General features: G+C 43.7%; 1 protein-coding gene across 6 annotated transcripts in view; it reads left to right on the forward strand.

Moving 5' to 3' along the window:
* Positions 1 to 1343: 1343 nt before the first annotated feature.
* Positions 1344 to 17225, forward strand: part of OCA2 (OCA2 melanosomal transmembrane protein) — a 163362-nt gene continuing 147480 nt past the window's right edge. The window contains exons 1-2 of one of the 6 annotated variants that reach the window (XM_067027484.1): positions 1388 to 1469; positions 16306 to 16345. The gene's annotated coding sequence lies outside the window, so the exon portion shown is untranslated. Of the gene's footprint in view, positions 1489 to 16305; positions 16346 to 17225 lie in introns of all 6 variants that reach the window. The other 5 variants (XM_059052638.2, XM_067027488.1, XM_067027487.1 and 2 more) reach the window with 5 other exon arrangements.

The raw sequence follows: 17225 nt of genomic DNA on the forward strand, positions 1-17225 counted from the left end.
ATTGGCCCTCACAGTAAGGCTCCCAATGTGCGGAGGACATTCTGTAAGGGCAGAGCAGACTGGAACCTTCTGTCTGCCCCAGATGCCTGCATATTCATGCCCTGGGGCCCCCTTGCCACTTTCTGCCCTGTGGAGGAAGACTTGGCTATGGTTGAGTGCAGATGTGCTGGCATTCCTGGGGTGGCCAAAGGCTCTGTGTGGCTCCCATTCCATGCGGATGGGGTCACTGCTGTGTCCACACTGGCTGCCTGTGGCAATCTGAATAGAGACGTCTACAAACATGGCACTGGGCCTCCTCTTGGAGAGGCTGGGCTTTCCTGCCAGTGTGCCAACAGTGGTACTGCGCTGTGGCAGTGCCCACCGTGCTCTGTGGGACCCAGAGGCCCTGCATCCTTGGTCCTTGCTCCTGGGCAGCCCCCTGCCTTGTACAACATGCTTGTTTTAAGTCTGTGCCTCCAAACACCTAGTACATCCGGGCTCCATGAATAAATGGTTCTCCCAGAGAGGCCTGGAGAGGACCGTCCTATAAGGATACCTTTTTGGGTTCTGCCTGTTACACTGTTGATGAGCCAAGAGCCTTGGACTTCCTGCCAATATCTGGGCAGTGCCCAGTAGGCTAAGCTCCAGTGGGGCTGCCCAGTCCACTGCAGGCCTGTGTGTCTGTGTCTGTGTAGTTAATGTGTCTGTGCATATGTCTGTGTGCTGGAGTGTGTGTAGTTACGTGTCTCTCTGTGTGCCTGCTTATATTTCTGTGTGTTTCTGCATCTGTGTGCGTGTAGTGTCTGTGGTGTGTGTGTGTCTGTCTGTGTATAGTTTACCTGTCTCTGTGTCTGTTTGTATTTCCTTGTGTGTTTATGTGTCAGTGTGTGTGTCCATGTGTGCCTCTGTATATGGGTGTGTCTGTGTGTTGTTTATGTGTGTGTCTGTGTGTTGTATGAGACAGTGCTTTCCACAAGCGTAAGCTTGGCCGCAGCCCTAGGCTGGAGGCGGGAAAGTGCATGAAAAAATAAGAGGAACAGTGGTCAGCTTTTATCAGCTCTAGCAGAGAACTCTGAAAACGCAGAACAGAAAAAAGTAGGCAGAATATCCACTCATTTTGCATTTTCCTAATTCCTGTTCACAGGGGAAAACCCGTTACAAGTATCAATACTTGGCTACCTTCTACAAGTAGAGCGCACAGCGAGTGCAGGCTGCACCCCGGTTCAGAGAGGGCTCCAGCCTCTGGCCAGGAGCCTCCTGTCTCCATTTCCTGACTGTCTCCTGCAGCGGCTGGGGTGGGGGAGCAGGAGCGGGAGCGGGGACTGGAGGGTGGGGGCGCTGCCTGCCGTGATGTCTGTGGGCGTGGCCAGGAGGGCAGGAGGGCTGAGGGGCGGGCCGGGAGCGCCTGACTCCGGGGAGTGCCTCCGTCACCATTCAGAGCTCTCACCTTGGACCGTGAACTCACTCTTGGAGGAAGATCAAGTCTTCAGGTTGGTTGGGAGAGAGGAGGTGAGGAGGTAACCTGTTCTAGGGAGCAGGCGGGCTTTTAATAACCCTGTGCTGAGTTGTTGCTTTAAGGAGCCTAAGAGGAGAGTTCCTCTAAGGGAAAATGCGCGAAGTCTAAGACTGAGTAGCCGGTGTGAGAACACAGGCTCGCCACCACGCCAAGCGTTTCCTGAGTTTAGTGGCTCACTGGGAGGCAAGTTCCCAGAACAAAGGGCGCCCAAGCCCGGGTGGGCCATGGGGACAAGGGGGAGGAGAATTTGGAAGTGCTGGGGCAGCAAATGTTCTGCCTGGGCTGCTGGGTGGCATCTGCTCCCAGCGCTGTGGCTTAACCCTCGTGAGCCCTAGTCAGGCGTTCCTGTGGAATGGAATGTGCCAGGGTGAAAACACTCAATCCCTCAGAGCTGCTTCTCTGCACTCTGGCCACACACAGTGGAATAAATGGATTTGACATCGCCAGTTCCTTCCAAGGACATGGGCATCCCTGGGTGTGGATGTGTTGCGGTTTGCACACCCAGGCCTGGGCCAGGGTGTCAGGGCAGCTGTCTGGGGCTCCCACCACACTGGCCTGGCTGAGCACTGCTTTCAGGGATGTGACCTTTCTACAACGTGCAGTGATTCTGAGGAAGATCCCACAGGAAGCTATGAGCAGGGTAGGCTGTTTCTATAGCCTAAATACAAAGCAGTCCACTGTAACCTACATCATCTAGGAAATGCCATCCCTGGGGTTTGTTTGTCAGAGGTGAGCATGAGGTCTGCTGTCCAGGCCCCTGGTGCAAGGCTTGCCAGGGCTTGGAGGGCTTGGGAGCTTGAATGCATCTGGGGATACCTACTCGCACTTATTTTAATTGCTAATAAGGATTAAATCTCATTAGAAACAACAGAGGTGAAAGCTGTAGGTAAACTGTAAAGGATTGCACAAAAGCTGTTTCTTATTGCAAATTTAGCTTACAAACACTTGAGTGCAGTTATTCAAATCAGGTGTAATGTGGGGGTGATTTAGGAACATACGTTCCTAAAGTTTTACTACCCTGATGAAAAGCGAATGCTGATACTATTCTTGTTCTTTGAGAAGGCATGACACCCTTGGGCTTAGCTGAGGTCTGAGATCATCAGGAATCATGGGGGAGGGGGAGATCCTAGCTGCCGCTGGAGACTCAGCAGCCTAGACGCCTGAGAAAGGTTTTAAGCCTGAGTCCAGGGCATCACGTGTGTTTTGGAAAGATCGCTGTGGTTAAGTGGTGGGGAGCAGCTAGGGGGCTCTAGAAAGCCACTGCTGAGTCCTGCCAGCTGAGAGGTGGCTGCACAGTCAGGTCGGGGGGCACTGCCCAGGTGAGGGGTCTGCAGGGTCAGAGGGAGTCGTCAGAGGCGCTCCTGGTTTGTGATATGTGCACCTGAATGGTCGCAGGGCCCCGGGGGAAGGGCCAGGCCTCAGGACTTCAGTGGGGGTGTTTGGGCACCTTGGAGACATCGGGGTAGACAAAAAGGCAGCTGGACACAGTGGTCTGGGCTGCATAGGGGAACTGGGGAGTCACCTGTCCGCGGGTAAGAACCTCACTTGCTGGTTGGATTTTACAGAGGTTTGATCCCGGATTTTGCTGCGGGGTGCGCGGAGGCACTTGCCAGGTCCTCAGGGAGCCACGCATGTGCGCCAGTCGCCCATGTGCAGGGCCCCCGAGACCCCCAGCCCACAGGAAAAGCGCTCTGCTGGGGTGGGAGCAGGACTCCGGCCAGCGCACGTCTCCTTTCAGGGATCTGATCTCGGAGGGACAGCAGAGATGGGTCCTGAAGAGAGATCTTCGTTCCCTGCCCGGGAATTGAACCTGGGCAGCCTGGATGAAAACCAGGAATCCTGGCCGCTAGACCGGACCACCAGGGGCTAGAAGCTAGGAGCAAAGGGGCCCTAGCTCTTTCCCCCGTTTGAAAGCAAGAATGTTTCAAGGAGACAAAAACCGTAAAAACAGGTACAAAGTTTATTATTAAAGACACAGCACGACGTATGGGAGAGCACACAGAGAAGCAATTTGTTTATCTGAGACGGAGCAGGGCAGAAATACATACCCAGAGAGGAGGAGTGTGGGCGTCCTCTCCAATGAGGAGGAGCGCAGAGTGTAAGTCGGAAACCAGGCAGAAATGCACACCGGGAGAGGAGGGCGGGCTTCCCGAATGAGGGGCTCAGTACAGAGGCGATTGAAATCCCTTCTATAGGACAGTCCTTCCGGGTCTTTGTTTACCTTTGGCCAATTATCTCTGTTCTTCTGTCACACCTGACTGGTCCCAGGACACTCCCCACATGCGTGCGCAACTTTTTGCTAAGCCGGATCTCACCGCAGAGGCCTGTGGGTGCATGTCCACACACACTGTGCGGTGGCGGCCCCTCCCCTTGTGACCCCCAAGGAGCCTTTCTGCGCATGTGCAGACAGGGAAGTCTTCCTTAACCTCAGGAGTGGTCATCTTATCCCCTTACTTCAGCAGAGCTCAGCTTCTGCCACCAGCTTTGTCCTTGGAGTGTCTGGGTGAGACCAGAGCTTCAGTGTTGCTCCACTTGACAAACCCCAGGTGTCTGGCTCAGGGGCTCATCCGTCTCCTGCCTCAGATCTAACGTCTCCCACAATGGGGAGAGGAAGAGAGAGAGAGAGAGGGGGAGAGAGAGAGGAGAGAAGAGAGCCTGTAGCTGGGCTGGCAAAGCCCACTTCCCGGAGCACTGAGTGGGAGGGCAACTCTCCGAGCCTCCAAGCTCAGAGGAGGGCCACTCTTGTCCACTGGGAAAAAAAAATGCCCAACCTAAAACTTGTGCTTTGTTCAGTGGACTTTCTGAGGACTCATGTCCCAGAAGAATAGCTCTGAGGGACTGCTTCTAAGAAGTAAGGGGGGGAGCCAGGATATATAGGAATTTTTGCCACAAAACCCAGGTAGTCGGAACATCAAAAGATTACTGTTAATTAAAAAGAACCAGACATCTCAAGTTAAGGAATTTAGCACTTTCCTATATATGGGAATCCTACTACTCCACCATCTTATCCTGCCTCCTGACCACTCAGATATTGAGAGGTGTTGACAGACAGCTGGGTTGTTTCCAGTTTGGGCCTATTATGGATAGAGCTGCTATGAATATTTGTATACAGGTTTTCGTTTGAGAGTAAGTTTCATTCATCTAGTATAACTGTCCAGGAGTGCAATTGCTGGGGCATAGGATAGTTCTTTTACAAGAAACTGTCAAACTGCTTTCCAGACCGTCTATGACATGTTGCATTCCCACCAGCAGTGTGTGAGGGGTCCAGTCTCTGCCTGCTCACCAGCATTTGGTGGTGTCTCTATTTTTAAATTTTAGGTATGCAGTGATATGTCATCATAATTTTAATTTGTATTCCCCTAATGGCTAATGATGTTAAACATCTTCTCATGTGCTTGTTTGCCATCTATATATATATATACTCTTCAGTGAAGTGACTCATATCTTTGTCCATTTTCTAATTGGGTTGTTTCTTTACTGTTGAGTGTTGAGGGTTCTTTATATATTAGGGATATTAGTCCCTTTCTGAATATGTGATTGGCAAATATTTTCTCCCAGCCTGAAATTTGTCTTTTCATCCTCTTAAGTTTTCACAGAGCAAAATTTTTTAATTCTTATGAATTTGAATTTATCAAAAATTTTTTTTGTTTTATGGATTGTGCTTTTGGTGTCAAGTTGAAGGCTCTTTGCCAATCCCCAGATCCTGAAGATTTTTTCCTATGTTTATTTCTTAAGCTTTTATAGTTTTACAATTTACATTTAAGTCTGTGGTCCATTTTGGATAAACTTTCATATAAGATGTAAGACAGAGCTAAAAGTTCTTCTCTCTCTCTTTTTTGCCCATGGATGTCCAATTGCTCCAGCACCATTTGTTGAACGGGCTGTATTTCTTGCATTGAATTGCTTTTGCATCTTTGTCAAAATCCATTGAGCATATTTGTGTGGGCCTCTGTTCTGTTGCATTGATCCTTGTGTGTATATCTCTGCCCACACCACACACTCTTAGCTATAGAGTAAATCTGGCGATTGAATAGATTGGTTCCTCCCATTTAAATCTACTTTTTCTAAATTGTTTCAGTTATTCTCAATTATTTGCTTTTCCATATAAATTTTAGAATAATCTTATTTATATCTATAAAAAATCTTTCTGGAATTCTGATAGACATTGCATTAAATCCCAACTTGGGGAACATTGACATCTTCACTATATTGAATCATCCAATCCTTAAGCTTGATTTATCTCTCCATTTATTTAGATCTTCTTTTTTTTCTTTCATCAGCATTGTGTAGTTTCCAGCATATGAGTCAGTAAATGTTTTATTAGATGTATACCTATTTATATTTTTTAGCAGTTGTAGATGGTATTATGTTTTTAATTTTGAGGTCGACCTGTTCATTAATAGTATGTAGAAATATTAGATTTTGAAATGTTTGTCTTGTATTCTATAACCTTGCTGAACTCACTTATTAGTTCTATGAGATTTTTGTAGGTTCCTTGGGATATTTTTTGTGTAGAAAATCATACCATCTGCAAATTGAGACAACTTTATCTCTTCCTTTCTACTCTGTATGCCTTTACTTCCTTGTCTTGTCCTATTAGCCTAGCTAGAATTCCAGTACTATGTTGAGTGGGAGTGGTGGGATTGGACATCCTTGCCTTGTTCCTTATCTTAGCAGGAAATCGTCAAGTTTCTCACCATTAAGTATGATGTTAGCTATAGGTTTTTGGTAGATAATCTTTATCAGGTTGAGGAAGTTACCCTCTATTACTGCTTTTCTTGGAGTTTTTATCATGAAGGGTGTGGAATTTTTTCAAATTCTTTTTTCTGCATCAATTAATATGATCATGTGATTTTTCTTCTTTAGCCTGTTAATATGGTAGATAATATTGATTGATGTTTTTATTAGCTTTATTGAGGTATAACTTAACATACTATACAATTCATCAATTTAAATGGTACAGTTCAGTGGTTTTTAGTATAGTCACTGAATTGTGTGACCATCACCACAGTCAATTTTAGAACATTTTCACCAACCCAAAATGAACCCTATACACATTAGCAGTCACTCCTCACTTTCCTCCAACAGTGCCCTCCTCTGTCCATCCTAGGCAAACACTAATCTACTCCCTGTCTGTATAGATTTGCCTGTTTGGAAGATTTCATATGTAAATGGAATTGGGCAATATGTGCACTTTTGTGACTACCTTCTTTCACTTAACATAATATTTTCGAAGTTCATCCATGCTGTAGCATGCATTGGTATACTCTTCCTTTTTTATTGTTAAATAATATTCCATTCCACATTTTATTTATCCTTAATCAGTGATTTGGGTTGTTTCTAAAACAATACAAAAAAGTATTCATAATACTTTTACAAAGAGTATGCATAATACTTTTTGAGTATTAAAAATGCTTCTATGACTATTAATGTACAAATTTTTGTGTGAACATATGTTTTCATTTCTCTTGAATATATACCTAGAAGTGGAATTACTGGTTCATATTTAACATTGCTCAACCTGTGAATATTGAACCAGCCTTGAGTCCCTGGAAAAAACCCTACTTGGTCATGGTATATAATTCTTTTTACATATCGTGGAATTTCCTGCTAATATTTTGTCATGATTTTTTGCAACACAGTCATGTAAGATACTGGCCTATAATTTTCTTTTTTTTTGTACTGTCTCTATCTGATTTTGGTATCAGGTAATACTGGCCTCATAAAATTAATTGGGAAGTGTACCTCATCTTCTGTTATCTTCAAGAGATTGGGTAGAATTGCTGTTAATTCTTCTTTCATTGTGGGGTAGAATTTTCAGTGAAATCATCTTGGCCTGGAATTTTTTGGGGGGGGAAACTTAAAAATTCAAACTCAATTTACTTAATAGTTATAGGATATTCAAATTATTTTGTACTGGGTGAGTTATACTAATTTGTGCTTTTTTTGAAGAATTGGTCCTTTTCATTTAGTCAAATTTATGTGTGTAGAGTTGTTCATAGTGTTCGATTATTATCCTTTTGATGTCTGGTGGTCTGTGGTGTTATTCCCCATTTCACTCCTTGTGTTGGTAATTTATATTCTCTTTTTTCTTTGTCAGCTGTGCTAGAGGTTTGTCAATTCTATTGACGTTTTTGAAGAACTTGTTTTTGTTTCATTGATTTTCTCTGTTGTTTTTCTGTTTTCTATTTTATTGTTTTTATACCTATTATTTTCTTATTTTTGTTTGCTTTGGGTTTGTCTTGCTCTTTTTTTTCTAGGATATTGAGAGGGGAGCTTAGATTATTGATGAGAATCTTTCTCCTTTCTAATTTGAGCAATTAGTGCTATAAGTTTCCCTCTCATCACTGCTTTAGCTGTATTCCACAAATTTTGATGTTGTATTTTCATTTTAATTCAGTTCAATATAATTTTGATTTACCTTGAGACTTTGTCTTTGACTCCTGGATTATTTAGAAGTGTGTTTTTAAATTTCCAAGTGTGCAGATTTTTGGCCTTTCTATTATTAATCTCTCATTTTCTTCTGTTGTGTCTGTAAAACACACTGTATATTTCAATTCTTTTGAATTTGTTGAGTTCTTTTTAATGGCTCAAGGTGTATATGGCCTTGATATATGTTCTGTGGGCATTTAAAAAATGTTTTGCTGTTGTTGGGTGGATTATTCAATAAATATCAATTAGATCCCATTTGTTGATGGCGTCGTTCAGTTCTTCTGTATCCTTGCCAATTTTCTGTCTTGTTGTTCTATTGATTGCTCATAGAGAAATGAAATATTCAATGCTATAACAGTACATGTCTGTTTCTCCTTTCAATTCTGTCAGTTTTCCATCACATATTTTGAAGCTCTGTTGTTTGATGCATATACATTTCATATTTCTATGTTTTCTTGGTAAACTGACCCATTTATTATTATACAATATCTCTGTCTGTCCCTAGTGATTTTCTTTGATATGAAGTTTACTGTATCTTGTACCAATACAGCCACTCATGCTTTTTTTGGATTAATGCTTGAATGATATATCTTTTATCCATCTTTTTACTTTTAGCCCACCCATCTTTTTTTTTTTTTTTTTTTTTGTGGTAGGTGGACCTCTCACTGTTGTGGCCTCTCCCTTTGTGGAGCACAGGCTCCAGATGCGCAGGCTCAGTGGCCATGGCTCACGGGCCCAGCCGCTCCACAGCATGTGGGATCTTCCCGGACCGGGGCATGAACCCGTGTCCCCTGCATCGGCAGGCAGACTCTCAACCACTGTGCCACCAGGGAAGCCCTGTTGGAAGATTTTAATCACAGTTTCAATTTCAGTGCTTCCGATTGGTCTGTTTATATTTTCTATTTCTTCCTGGTTCAGTCTCGGAAAGTTGTGCCTTTCTAAAATTTGTTTATTTCTTCAAGGTTGTCCATTTTTTTGGCATATAGTTGCTTGTAATAATCTCTCATGATTCTTTGTATTTCTGCAGTGTCAGTTGTTACTTCTTTTTCACTTCCAATTCTGTTGATTTGAATCTTCTCCTTTTTTTTTTCTTGATGAGTCTGGCTAATGGTTTACCTATTTTATTTATCTTCTCAAAGAACTGGCTTTTAGTTTTACTGATCTTTGCTATTGTTTCCTTCATTTATTTTTCATTTATTTCTGATCTGATCTTTATGATTTATTTCCTTCTGCTAACTTTGTGATTTTTTGTTCTTCTTTCCCTAATTGCTTTAGATGTAAAGTTAGGTTGTTTATTTGAGATGTTTCCTGTTTCTAGAGGTAGGATTTTATTGCTATAAACTTCCCTCTTAGAACTGCTTTTGCTGCATCCCATAGGTTTTGGGTCGTCGTGTTTTCATTGTCATTTCTTTCTAGGTATTTTTAAATTTCCTCTTTGATTTCTTCAGTGATCTCTTGGTTTGCTTACTTATTTTGATTTTGGATCATCTCTCCATTGGTGAATGTGGGGTGTTAAAGTCCCTTATTATTATTGTGTTACTCAATTTCCTCTTTTATGGCTTTTAACATTTGCCTTATGTATTGAGGTACTCCTATGTTGGGTGCATAAATATTTACAATTGTTATATTTTCTTCTTGGATTCATCCCTTGATCATTATGTTGTGTCCTTCTTTGTCTCTTATAATAGTCTTATTTTAAAGTCTATTTTGTCTGATATGAGAATTGCTGCTCCAGCTTTCTTTTGATTTCCATTTGCATGGAATATCTTTGTCCATCCCCTCACTTTCTGTCTGTATGTATCCGTAGGTCTGAGGTGGGTCTCTTGTAGACAGCATATATGCAGTTTTTGTTTTTCTATCCATTCAGCTCATTTGTGTCTTTTGGTTGGAGCATTTAATCCATTTACATTTAAGGTAATTATCGATAAGTATTTTCCTACTATCATTTTCTTAATGGTTTTGGGTTTGCCTCTGTTCGTCTTTTCCTTCTCTTGTGTTTCTGCCTAGAGACGTTCCTTTAGCATTTGTTGTAAAGCTGGTTTGGTGATGCTGAATTCTCTTAGCTTTTGCTTGTCTGTAAAGGTTTTCATTTCTCCATTGAATCTGAATGAGATCCTTGTTGGGTAGAGTAATCTTGATTGTAGGTTTCTCCCTTTCATCATTTTGAATAGGTCCTGCCAGTCCTTTCTGGCTTGCAGAGTTTCTGCTGGAAAGTCAGCTGTTAACCTTATTGGGATTCCATCCATTGTATGTTATTTGTTGCTTTTCCCTTGCTGCTTTTTTTTTTTTTTTTTTTCCTTCGGTATGCGGGCCTCTCACTGTCGTGGCCTCTCCCGTTGCAGAGCACAGGCTCCGGACGCGCAGGCCCAGCGGCCATGGCTCACGGGCCCAGCCGCTCCGCAGCATGTGGGATCTTCCCGGACCGGGGCACGAACCCGCGTCCTCTGCATCGGCAGGCGGACTCCCAACCACTGCGCCACCAGGGAAGGCCCTCCCTTGCTGCTTTTAATATTTTTTCTTTGTATTTAATTTTTGATAGTTTGATTAATATGTATCTTGGCAAGTTTCTTCTTGGATTTATCCTGTATGGGACTCTCTGCACTTCCTGAACTTGACTGAGTATTTCCTTTCCCATGTTGAGGAAGTTTTCGACTATAATATCTTCAAATATTTTCTCAGACCCTTTCTTTTTCTCTTCTTCTTGTGGGACCCCTATAATTCGAATATTTGTGTGTTTAATGTTGTCCCAGAGTTCTCTGAGACTGTCCTCAATTCTTTTGATTATTTTTTCCTTATTCACTCTGTGGTAGTTATTTCCACTATTTTATCTTCCAGGTCACTTATCCGTTCTTCTGCATCAGTTATTCTGCTATTGATTCCTTCTAGAGAATTTTAAATTTCATTTATTGTGTTGTTCATCATTTGTTTGCTCTTTAGTTCTTTTAGGTCCTTGTTAAACATTTCTTGTATTTCCTCCATTCTATTTCCATGATTTTGGATCATGTTTACTATCATTACTCTGAATTCTTTTTCAGGTGCACTGCCTATTTCCTCTTCATTTCTTTGGTCTGCTGGGTTTTTACCTTGCTCCTTCATCTGCTGAGTATTTCTGTGTCTTCCCATTTTGCTTAACTTACTGTGTTTGGGGGTTTCCTTTTTGCAGGCTGCAGGTTTGTAGTTCTTGTTGTTTTTAGTGTCTGCCCCCAGTGGGTAAGGTTGGTTCAGTGGGTTGTGTAGGCTTCCTGGTGGAGGTGACTGGTGCCTGCGTTTTGGTGGATGACGCTGGATCTTGTCGTTCTGGTGGCCAGTACCACGTTGGGTGGTGATTTTTAGGGTGTCTCTGAACTTAGTATGATTTTAGGCGGCCTCTCTGCTAATGGGTGTGGTTACGTTCCCGTCTTGCTAGTTGTTTGCTATGGGGCGTCCAACACTGGGGCTTGCTGGCTGATGAGTGGAGTTGGGTCTTAGCATTGAGATGGAGATCTCTGGGAGAGCTCTTGCCGAGTCATATTATGTGGGGCCAGGAGGTCTCTGGTGGTCCAATGTCCTGAACTTGGCTCTCCCACCTCAGAGGCTCAGGCCTGACACCAGGCTGGAGAACCAAGATCCTGTAAGCCATGCAGCTCAGAAGAAAAGGGAAAACAAAGAAAGAAAAAATAAATTAAAATGAAAAAATAAAATAGTAATTTTAATAAAAGTAATAAAAAAAAGAAGAGAGCAACCAAACCAATAAACAAATCCACCAAAGATAACAAGTGCTAAAAACTATACTAAGATAAACATAAAAATCAGTAACAAGTCAGTTGCAGACAGCAAACCCCAAGTCTACAGTTGCTCCCAATGTCCACTGCATCAATTTTGGGTTGATTCATTGTCTATTCAGGTATTCCACAGATGCAGGGTACATCAAGTTGATTGTGGGGATTTAATCTGCTGCTCCTGAGGCTGCTGGGAGAGATTTCCCTTTCACTTCTTTGTTCGCACAGCTCCTGGGGTTCAGCTTTGGTTTTGGCCCCACCTCTGCGTGTAGGTTGCCCTCAGGCTTCTGTTTCCACCCAGAAAGGATGGGGTTAAAGTAGCGGCTGATTAAGGGGCTCTGGTCACTCATGCTGGGGGTGGGGAAGGGTACGGTTTTTATAATTGGAATGCAGGGCAAGCCTGTGGTGGCAGAAGCTGCCGTGACATTGCAACAGGCTGAGAAGCACTGTATGTTCTCCTGGGGAACTTGTCCCTTGATCATGGAACCCTGGCAGTGGCGGGCTGCACAGGCTCCTTGGAGGGGAGGTGTGGATAGTGACCTGGGCTTGTACACAGGCTTCCTGGTGGCTGCAGGAGCAGCCTTAGCATTTCATGCCCGTCTCTGGTGTCCGTGCTGATAGCTGTGGCTTGTGCCCATCACTGGAGCTCGTTTAGGCAATGCTCTTAATCCCTCTCCTCACTCACCCCAAAATAATGGTCTCTTGCCTCTTAGGCAGGTCCAGACTTTTTCCCAGAATCCCTCCTGGCTAGCTGTGGTGCACTAGCCCCATTCAGGCTCTGTTCCCACAGCCAACCCCAGTTCTCTCCCTGGGGTCTGACTTCTGAAGCCAGAGCCTCAGCTCCCAGCCCCACCCGCCCTGGCGGGTGAGCAGACAAGCCTCTCAGGCTGGTGAGTGCTGGTTAACACTGATCCTTTGTGTGGAAATCTCTCCACTTTGCCCTTTGCACCCCTGTTGCCGTGCTCTCCTCTGTGGCTCTGAAGCTTCCCCACTCCCACTCCCGTCTCCACCAGTGAAGGGGCTTCCTGGTGTGTGGAAACGTTTCCTCCTTCACAGCTCCCTCCCAGAGGTGCAGGTTCCATCCCTATTCTTTTGTGTTTTTTCTTTTTTCTTTTGTCCTATCCAGGTACATGCAAATTTTCTTGCCTTTTGGGAAGTCTGAGGTCTTCTGCCAGCATTCAGTAGGTGTTCTGTAGGAGTTGTTCCACATGTAGATGTATTTGTGTGGAGGAAGGTGACCTCCACATCTTACTCCTCTGTCATCTTGAAGGTCCCATGTCCCTCTACATTCTTTATCTTACCAATTTGTGACAAATTGTCTTAAATATTTCCTCCACATACATTAATAATCATATCAGAGAGTGTTACAATATTTGCTTCAAAAATCAAACATAATGTAGAAAATTCCAAAAGAGAGAGAAAATGTATTGTATTTGCTCTTACTTTTCCATTTCCATTATTCTTTTCACCTTCCTGATGCTCCAAAATTTCTTCTCTTAATGTTTCTTTTTTTGAATTTTTAGTTTTGCTATTGTGTTTTTCAGTTCCATTTGGCTCTTCTTTGTTGAGGTTTTCTATTTCTTTGCTGAGACTTTCTAGTTTTTCATTTGTTCCAAGTATCTCTGTTATTGCCTGTTGAACCATTTTCATTTTGGCTGCCTTAAAACTCTTTGTCAGATAATTCCAACATCCCTGTCGTCTTAGTGTTGTCATCTATTTTCTTTCAAGTTGATATTTCCTTGGTTATCACTGTAACAGGGGATTTTGATTGAAACTTGCACATTTCAAGTATTATGAGGCTCTAATTCCTATTTAAACTTTCTGTTTAGCTGGTTCCCTCTGACACCACTCCAGCAGAAAGGCCTAGTACTGCCTCATTGCTGCCAGGTGGGATTAGAAATCCAAGTTCCCCACTTGGCCTCAGTTGATGTCATGGTAGGGAAGGATTCCTTGTTATTTCTGGGTGGTGGTGTGGGAGATCGGGCTCCCTACTGGGCCTCTGCTGATACCTTCCTGGATGGGAGGGATAAGGTCACCTCATTACTGCTCCTCATGTGGCCTCCAGGGACACAGTTGTGACGTGGCCTCACTACTGCAGTGGTGAAAGTTCTGTCTACTTGGCCTGCTCTACACCTCACCAAGGAGATGTTTCTCTTACTGCAAGGTGGGGCTGAAGTTCAGGTTCCTCACTCTTAGTCTCCACCTACATGGTGGGGTGTACGCATAAGGAGGAGGTTGGACTCCCTAGCACCCAGCAGAGATGAATGTCCCAGGTCCCTATTTTCCTTCCTGACCACCCCAGTGGGAATGGGGAACCGGGCCCCTTATTACAGCCTGGTGAGACTGGGAGTTTAGGCTCACCACTTGGCCTTTGCTGTCTGGGTAAATGTGGGTCTACTGTGTTTGGCTGCAGTAGAGTACTGTCTAAAATTTTTCTATCCTACTAGACTTCAGCATTCATATTCCTTTGGCTAGAGAGGGCAGGCTTTTCTTGGGGCTTTTTTGGTCTATATCTGTTGGTGTTTCCAGGTTGCTGACATCTTCAGCACCCTGTCTGGGATATATGAGACATGAGAAAAATCCATGGACACAACCTCACTGCTGTGTAATTTCTTGGGTCCCTAACTTGTTTGCCACCTTCTATCCACCTTTCAGAGTCTTCTTATGGTTGTTTTCTATAAGATGTCAGGTTTTTCATTGTACTTAGCAGGAAGAAGAGGGAAAAGTAATTCTACTCTGTTCCTGGGAGCACAAGTCCTGAGATGTACTTTTTTAGTGTAGATAATATGTTTGCATGCTAGCCTGAATGATTTAGGAGAGAAGGAGGAAAAAATGTAATGAAGCAGTCTGAACAGGTGAGAGTGGGTGGGCTCCATTGTACCCAGTAGGGCTGCAGGCAAGCGTTTCCTTGGAAGGCTGGGTACTTTGGACTCTGGTTAGCTTCTCAGCATGTTTACCTCCCATGTAACCAGCTTCTGTGGTTATGTACTCAGAGCAGCTTCCATTTCCGTCTTGGACCCTGGCTGATTCCATCAGTGAAGGAAGGAAGAGGCAAAGTCAGTAGCTGAGACTAGAAAGGAGGGAAGGTATATAGGGATTTAAGGAGGGAGGTGGAGGAGAGCAGGAGTGAAAATTGACTTGGGAGATGCAGTAGGATTGCTGGGCAGTGCTGGGGCCCACTGAGAACCCTGTGTGTGGTGGCCACGTGAGACCAGCAGCAGCACCCAGGGTTCTCTGTGGCCACATTCAGCCACTTAAGTGGAGGCTCAGAGTGGGCAAGTCAGGTTTGGGGTCTTGCCACGTGGCAGATAGACTCCACGGTGGCCCCCATGATCCCCACTGTCTGGTGTTCACACTCTTGTGTGATGATCCCCTGCCCTGGAGTGAGGGTGGGACTTTAACTGGCTTCCCACCAATAGAATATGGCAAGGGTGATGGATGGGATGTTACTCTTTGACGGCTACATTACATGAAATTCTTCCTTCTTAGTTGACTCGCTCTGGAGACTCTTGCTATTCCTTGATGAAGTGAACAGACCTGTTGGGGTTCACATGGCACAGAGCTGCAGGAAGCCTGTAGGAAGTGAGGGTGGCCTCCAGCTGACAACCAGCAAGCAGCTGGGTCCTCAGTCCTGCAGCCACTGGGCAGTGAATTCTGTCAGCACTGAGTGATCTTGGAAGCTGATTCCCAGCCCAATGACACTTGAGAGCCTAAGCAGAAGGCCCACCTAAGCCTGCCCCAGTGACCCCTGAGCCACCAAAACTCTGAGATTATAAATGTGTATTATTTTAAGCTACTTGTTTTGTGGTAATTTATTATGCAGTAATAGAAAACTCATATATCTGGTGAACTTGACAGAATGTAAGAGGAGGCAAGTAAAAGGAGGGTGTTTGCTGCACCACAGAATCTCAACTGGGAAAGGGGAGTGAGGACGTGTTGGCTGACATGGAGCAGGCAAGTGCTGGAGAGGCACTCACGAAACTGAGAGCCCAGGGTGTAGAAGGTGAGGCCAAGAAATAATAGCAAGTGTAGCAGTGGGTGGGAGGGATGGGGAGAGAGAGAGAGACCATAAGCTGGGGCCCAAATCTTCGAAGAATGAAGGTGGGGCCTGGCCAGGAAGACAATAGTCAGTGTAGTAAAGGTTGGGTGGTGTATTCCAATGGCAGCTGGAGTACATTAGGGAGGGGAGAAGATGGCAGTGGAGAGCTAAGAGGATAACTCTGTTAAAGGGAGAGAGTGGGACCCAGTGTGTGATGAAAATGTGGGGTACCTTGTTCAAGAAGCAGGAAAACGTGCCATTAACAGTCCTACAATATAAAAGATTTTCTTTTCTTCCACAGTCTCTTGACTTGTCATGGTGTTTTAAATTGCTATTCTAAATAAAGAAAAATTAAAAATTTAAATTATTAGCATACATTTTATTGTTCATCTGTATATTGTGCAACATCAGTTTAAAATACAAATATGAGAGCATTTAACTTGTAGGTGGAATCACAGAAGTCACACAAGTTGTATTTTCAATGTGTAGCTCAAATGTGCATATGGACTTTATTCTTACCAGGTAATGGAAACATCGCATGAAACTAACTTTAATATTTTTGTTTTGTCTTTTGATACAAGTACATTCTATCAACACTCTCTGCCATCTGCTTACTGATGAGTAAGTCATCTTTTCAATGTAAGTGGTGGGTTAAAGTAGGGAAATCACAGCAGTAGGAAAATAGTAGGACTTCCTTGGTCATTCGGGTTTCTTCAAAAGCTGTTGCCTTTCTGTATTTAAAGCAAATTCTTGTTCCATCAGAAAGTGTGGGCTTTTGGGCTGTGAGCACCCCTTGCCCCCACTTACTCAGTTGTAGACATAACAAACTGACCTGGTACCTGCTTGGACTCCCACACATCCTGGATCCTTCAGAATTTGTGATCATGGGGCATTGTGAGCCTCTGTGAATTGGGTGACAAAGAGTGGTGGACCCATGAATTGTACTCACTTCACCCAACTGTAAACAAATAAAATGGTAATGGGTTAAAACATAATCCCCAAAGCAGGACACCATAACCTTACAAGTATAGTGATTTTTCTCATTTTTCTAGTAAGTATTATTATTTTCTCATTGCAAGAGTATTAATTTTCTAGATGCAAAAATCATTAAAGCTGTAGCCTAGACAAAGACAAAGAAGAAAGCCTGAATCATCTGTACCTCCACCACACAAAGGTAGCCCTACTTTAGAGGTTGTGTCTTTTTGATTTACTGTTCTATGTATATTCTACATACATATTTATTTCAAGAGATATATCCCAGTGTATCGATGGTGTTTACCATATTTTAAGCATTTCCCAATGTCAGTATCTCTAGAGGATGTTTATGTTTACATAGTATTTCCTACTATGCATGTATCACAATTTACCTAACTGATGCTCTGTTGTTGAATAGTTAGGTCACTGCCTAGTGTGAAATGTGCTAAAAGATTCATTCTTGGAGATGAACATACACTTTTTTCCATATGATATTAGACACTGAAACATGCAAAGGGCCTGGTTA

The sequence above is a fragment of the Kogia breviceps genome, chromosome 2 (genome assembly GCF_026419965.1).
Source record: "Kogia breviceps isolate mKogBre1 chromosome 2, mKogBre1 haplotype 1, whole genome shotgun sequence".
In the NCBI taxonomy this organism is placed as follows: Eukaryota; Metazoa; Chordata; class Mammalia; order Artiodactyla; family Physeteridae; genus Kogia; species Kogia breviceps.